The following is a 6,853-nucleotide window of genomic DNA, read 5'->3' as shown; positions in this document are numbered from 1 at the left end:
GAAAGGACCTGGAAGCTCTGAAAACCTGATGATTGTGATGTCATTGGTTTGGTGGAAGGGTAGGCTCGGCACGTTTTTTTAAAGGCCTCAGGCAATTCAAATTTGCAGCCAATGTGGAGAATCACTGCTCAGGAAGATCTGGTCCTGCACAGGAGTGTGTGTGTGTGTGTGTGTGTGTGTGTGTGTGTGTGTGTGTGTGTGTGTGTGTGTGTGTATGCTTGCACACGTGTATCCCAGATGCCTTAAGTTTGCATATCCCCAAGTTCACCAGTCTGGGGTCCTCCTTCCTGAGAGCCCACATCTGCATATTAGGGCAAAGCCTGGAGCTCTTTCCCAAATGTTCCCAGACCCCCACCCCCTGGGGCTTATACTTTACTGATCACTTCCTGCCTTTGATTTCCTGTTGGCTCTGAGCACTCAATCTCATTCCTGTCTTCCCCCTGGGACTGTCTCTTTCTTTCTGTCCCTGTCAACTTAATGCTGGTTTTCAATGACCACCGGCACACAGCTGTCAAGTTTAGCAGATGTTTCCTGAAATTCTGCAGTTAACAAAGGGTGTCATCCCCAAAGTAAATTACTCTGCCCTCAAGTCCCCCATTGACTCCTACAAACCATGCAGCTGCTAGCCAAGTTCCAAGCTGCTGTTCCCTTTTTTTCTTTTTTTTTGCTGTTCCCTTTTAATCAGAGCAATTAAACTGTTTTTTTTTTCCTACGCATCTCTTGCGTGTCTAGGTATTTCCAAAAGTGATGCACTATCCCTCTGTAGAACTGGGTGATGCTCTTCTTAGGCAAGCCAGCTCCAGCTGCAGCCGCGGTTTAACAAAATAGCATCGCCCTCTTCCTTCTACATGTGCAAATCTTCAGGGATTGTAGCAAGTTATCTTAACAGCTAGAGGATCCTGCTGACTTCAGCGCAAATATTTTGGCCAGAGAACCAAGGTCCTTGGATGAAACTGAATAGTCAGAGGGGTCAGGGGTTCCCTGGTCCCAGGAGAAGGCAGCTGGTGTCCTTGCAGATATTCCTAAAGACCCGGGTTTGGGCCACATCTGTCCTGTGGGGAGAGCAGGAAAAGAAGAAGGGCAGAAGAGAGTGAGGAAAGGAATGGAAGAGAAAGCAAACGAGGTGAAGATTAAACAAAATGATATAGGAATCTAATTTTTAAAACTGATACAAATGAACTTACAAAACAGAAACAGACTTACAGATATGAAAAACAAACTTGTGGGGGGCTTCCCTGGTGGTCCAGTGGCTAAGACTCGGCTCCCAGTGCAGGCGGGCCAGGTTCAATCCCTGGTCAGGGAACTAGATCCCATATGCCACAACTAAGAGTTCACGTGCCACAGCTAAATATCCTGCTCACCACAACTAAAAATCTCGCATGCCACAACGAAGATCCCATATGCTGCAACTAAGACCTGGGGCAGCCAAATAAATAAATATTAAAAAAACAAAACAAACTAACAAAAAACAAAACAAAAAAACAAGCTTATGGCTACCAAAGGGGAAACGTTGGGGGGAGGGATAAATCAGGAACTTGAGATTAACATACACACTACTGTATATAAGATTAGATAACCAACAAGGACCTACTGCATAGCACAGGGAACTCTACTCAATATTCTGTGATAACCTATATGGGAAAAGGATCTGAAAAAGAATGAATATATGTATATGTATAACTGAATCACTTTGCTGTACACCTGAAACTAACACAACATTGTAAATCAACTATACTCCAATAAATTTTTTAAAAAAATCAAAATGATATAAGTCCCCCTAAGATAGAGTCTCTAATCCCCAAGAAAGAAGTGAGAGAGAAACAGAAGGAGGAGGCCTCTTGGTGAGAACAAGGCTGGATTCCAGCCTCCCTGAGCTCCCAGGGTCCTCTGGGAGGCAACCACAGCCAGCCTTGGTCATACGGGATGGACTCCTTCCAGCCAAGCTGCCTGGGAAGCCAGCTTCCCAAAGTCCAACTGCATTTCTTCCTTCTCCCCAAGGTGGCCCATGACCACTCTGTCTGCCTCTAGGATTGCACAGGGGCCCAAGCAGTCAAACAAAATTCACTTCCTGGTTCTGCCCACCCAGCCTGCTGCCTCTTTCTTTCCTTCCCCCTTCCCCTCATATTTTCCCAAAAGGAGAAAAAGCTTTAAAAGTTTGTTTCAAAAGTTCAACCTGAAACTTTACTGTGTATACCCATCAGATGAGTGAAAATTAGAAAGTCGGGTAATGCCAAGTGTTAGCCATAGTGTGAGGGGAAAGGGGAACCCTGGTTCTCTACAAGCATCGTGGGCAGGTGCTGGCTAATGAATGAGAAGATATAGTCCCTCTTAGAAGAAAACAAGTATAAATTTTTGTGACCTTGGATTGGGCAATGGTTTCTTAGATATGACACAAAAGCACAAGCAACAGGGCTTCCCTGGTGGCGCAGTGGTTGAGAGTCCGCCTGCCGATGAAGGGGACACGGGTTTGTGCCCCGGTCCGGGAAGATCCCACATGCCGCGGAGCGGCTGGGCCCGTGAGCCATGGCCGCTGAGCCTGCGCGTCCGGAGCCTCTGCTCCGCAACAGGAGAGGCCACAACAGTGAGAGGCCCGCGTACCGCAAAAAAAACCCCACAAGCAACAAAAGAAAAAATAAACTGAACATTATTAAAATGGAAAACTTTGGGGCTTCAAAGGACATCAATGAAAAAATGAAAAGGCAACTCACAGAATGGGAGAAACATTTTGCAAATCATATATCTCATGAGGAGCTTTATAAATGCTTATGACTCAATAATATAAAGACAACCCCATTTTAAAAATGAGCCAAGGATCTGAATAGACAGCTTTTTAAAGAAGATATGCAAATGACCACTAAGCACATGGTAAAATGCTCAACGTCGTTAGTCATCAGGGAAATGCAGATCAAAACCGCAATGATATATTACTTCACATCCACTAGCATGGCTATAACCGAAGATAGGTAAGAAGAAGCGTTGGGAAAAATATGGAAAAACAAAACCCTCATAGACTGACTGCTGGTGGGACTCTAAAGTGGTGTAGTATTTTGGCAAACAGTCAAAGCAAAGATGGAAACACAGTGGCAGTTTCTCAAATGGTTAAACATAGAGTTGCCACATGATCCAGCAACTGCACTCCTAGGTGCATATCCAAGAGAAAGGAGGACATATGTCCACACAAAAACTCGTACACTTATGTTCCTAGAAGCAGTATTCATAACAGAAAAAAGTGGGAAACACCCAAGGGTCCATCGACTGATGAGTAGATAAATAAAATGTGGTGTATCCGCACAATGGAATATTATTTGTCAATAAAAAGGAATGAAGTAGTGATACATGTTACAACATGAATGAATCTTGAAAACATTATGCTGGTCACAGAGGACCACATATTGTATGATTCCATTTATACGTAATAGGCAAATTAGGCACATTTGGAATAGGCAGAATAGGCTAATTTATAGAGACAGAAAGTAGATTAGTGTTTACTGAGCACTGGGGGAAAAAGGTTGAATGGTGATAGCCAAGGGATATGGGATTTCTTTTTGGAGTAATGAAGATGTTCTAAAATTGATTGTGGTGATAGATGCCCAGCGTATGAATACACTAAAAGCCATTGAACCTTATACTTTAATTGGATAAATTGTATGATATATGAGATTTTTGTACCACGTTTGTCATAAGATTCCAATCAGTTAATTGAGGTGGGCTATAACTTGAACTTTGAGTTTCCTAGTAGTCAAAGCAAAGAAGGAAACGAGATCCAAACAGTGTTATCCTCAGCAACATCCTCATAGTAAATAAAAGTGAAGTTCTTCCGACATCCTCTCATGGCATCTTTCAGCGCCCAAGGCAAAATACCAAAGCATGATTAAGAGAAAGTAATTCTGTAAGGGTCCAAAGATGTTTTTTCATATCTTGTTCTTTTTATTATTGACTTTAATATTTACAGGTGTAAATTTTTATCCAAAGAGGACAAGACTAATTTGGGCAGTAAGAACTGTGGTTCTGTAATGGGTTGGTTTCCCTTTAGTGTTGAGTAGAAACGTGTACGTAATCCAAGGCAGCGAAGCGCATTTGTCTCGCCTACAACTTTGACTGAAGGTAAGTTTATGGATAGGAGTTTATAAGATAATGACATGGACAAATATTTTGTATGAACCCAGCTTCAAAGATTAACATTAAAAGCTAGGGTTTATTCTTGGTTGGAAGAGGGTAGATGAATGCAGAAGGAACAGGGCCAGGGTAGAGGATGAGCTGATAAATGATGCCAGACATGATAAGGCAAAGATTTTCTTAACTGCTGGAAGCAGGGTCCAGGGGACTGTCTTTGAGAACACATCTTGGTGAGCTGCTTGGGATATAAGGTGTGACCCAGACTCCAAGGGCATGGACAAGAACCCTAGCAATAAAAATATTTTTATTCTTTTTCCTAAGAGGGGGAGCTAGAGAAGAGCCCAGGATGGGGGTGACTTTGGGGAACTTGTGGGGCAAGGGGACCAGTGGAAAGCGCCTTGAGACTCCAGAGCAGGTGACCATTTACAGATAGTGATGCCCAGTGTCTAGCTGGAAAGTATTTGAGTTGCTGAGACAAAAAATCCTCCTTCATCTCCCTCCATGCCCTTGAATTTCAAAAACATCTCTTTCTTCTAACGAATGCTTGGAGTCAGCGAGATTTTGTAGAAATCAAGGGAGGGGATGAGTTTCCCGGAGTTTGCGTACACAGGGGCAAGGACGCAGAGGAAGAACTGGGTTGGGGACGTTGAGTCTCTTGCTTCCTTGGAGAGCCTGGTAAACCTGAGAGGTCTTTGAACCACCAGGGCCATGGGATTGGGGTGCAGTTCAATTCTTTTGAGGGGCTGGGGGGCTCCTGTATCTTCTTTCAAAACTGTCCACAGAATATTAGCAGTACACAAGTTATAAATATTCTTTTTCTTCTTTTCCCCCTCCTTTTCCCCTCCCCCTCCTCCCCGGAGAGCCTGAGCTCCCTGTGAAAGATCTGATTTAGCCAAGTAGCTACGCAAAACGCATTCGAATAGGATGTTGGTCCCAGACCCTTGGGAGCTCCCTTAAAAATGCCTGAGGAGGACTGAGGGGTACTGGTGTGTCCATCTCTGGATGAATTACTAGCTGGGTAGACTAAACTTTTATAAATACCCCCGAAGTGGGAGAGCAAAGTAAATAAACTGGTAAATAGATTTAAAAAGATGTAAGACCAGATCAAAGATGCCAAGACTCGTAAGAAGGTGATGTAAGGGGGCAAACAAGGAAGGCAAAAGATGAAACCAAATCCGTTCATTTTGTAAAAGAAACTTTACATTTTCAAACAATTTTAGATTTACAGAAAAAATTCACAAAGGTCATACAGAGAGTTCCCATTTATTCTACACCCAGTTTTCTCTGTTATTAACATCTTATATTAGCATGGTAATCAAAATCAATGAGCCAATATTGGTATATTATTATTAACAAATATTAAGATTTCCTTAGTTTTTAAAAGATATACTTATTTTATTATTTATTTAGGCTGCAACGGGCCTTAGTTGTGGCATGCAGGATCTAGTTCCCCAACCAGGGAGTGAACCCGGGCCCCTTGCACTGGGAGTGCAGAGTCTTAACCACTGGACCGCCAGGGAAGTCCCGAGATTTCCTTAGTTTTTACTTAATGTTCTTTTTCTGTTCCAGGATCCTAGATGGGATCCTTATATTTAGTGACCTTATATTAGCAACCACGTCTTTTTAGGATCCTCTCGGCTGTGACAGTTTCCCAGACTTTTCTTGCTTCTATGACCTTGACAGTTTGAGAAGTACTGCTCAGGTATTTTGCAGAACAGCCCCCAACTGGAATTTGTCTGTTATTTTTCTCATGATTAGACTGAGGTTATAGGCTTTGGGGAGGAAGACCCCAGAGGTAAAGTTCCATTCACATCACCTCATGTCAAGGGAACACACTCTCGACATGACTTATCACTGCTGACGTTGACCTTGACACCTGGCTGTCACGTTACTTTTTCCTCATTTCTGTAGGTCCTCTTTGGAGGAAGTCACTGTATGCAGCCCATACAGAGCAGGGAGAGTTATGCTGCCCCTCCTTGATGGAGGAGTAGCTACATCAGTTCTATAGCCCCGGGCTGTCTCAACCCTACCATGTCAGGTTGGCTGACATGACCCAGAGTCCTGCCATAATATACCCATGAGTTTTCCAAACAATAATGGAAAAGTTTTCTTTTTTCTGCTCTGAGTAGATTGTTTTTTTAAAAAAAAAAGTCAAATAGTTACAAAACCACAGCAAAATAATCTGTCTCGTCCTTTCTCCCCTCTTTGATTGTGTGGCCAGTGCTGAACTGTGTGTCCAGAGCTCCCAACATGACTTGCTCTCCCATGAATGCCCCAGAAGCACCTGGTCAGGGGAGATGGGGCCCTTGGGACTCGTGATTGGGTCCCAGCTCTGGGAGAATGCCACCAAGAATTTTTCCACTCTGTGATGAAAGGAAAGGCTCTTCTGGGTTGGGCTGTGCAATGAAAGGCAAAAGCAATTTGGAAAAAAAAAGATGTGGCTACTAACGGCAAAGGTTTTTTTTTTTTTTTACTGCAGAGACCGGGTCATCGACTAAAATGCTGCCATTGCCAAAGTTTGTCAGGCCCTTGGGAAAGGTTGCGGGTGCTTTTCATTCCAGAGCTCAATTGCTGTCAGTGTCTCAAGGAGTTAAGCGAGAGCCTGGCCAAGGTCACACAGTCCCTGCCAATGGAGGTGGTGTCACCTAAGGGCTGGGGTTTGTTCGTCACATCATGCTGCCTGATGCTGCACTCCACCCACACGCCAGTACACAGGCCGCAGGAGACACGAATTTCT

This window comes from Pseudorca crassidens, chromosome 3 (assembly GCF_039906515.1).
Source record: "Pseudorca crassidens isolate mPseCra1 chromosome 3, mPseCra1.hap1, whole genome shotgun sequence".
Taxonomy (NCBI): Eukaryota; Metazoa; Chordata; class Mammalia; order Artiodactyla; family Delphinidae; genus Pseudorca; species Pseudorca crassidens.
Note: the sequence above shows the minus strand (reverse complement) of the source record.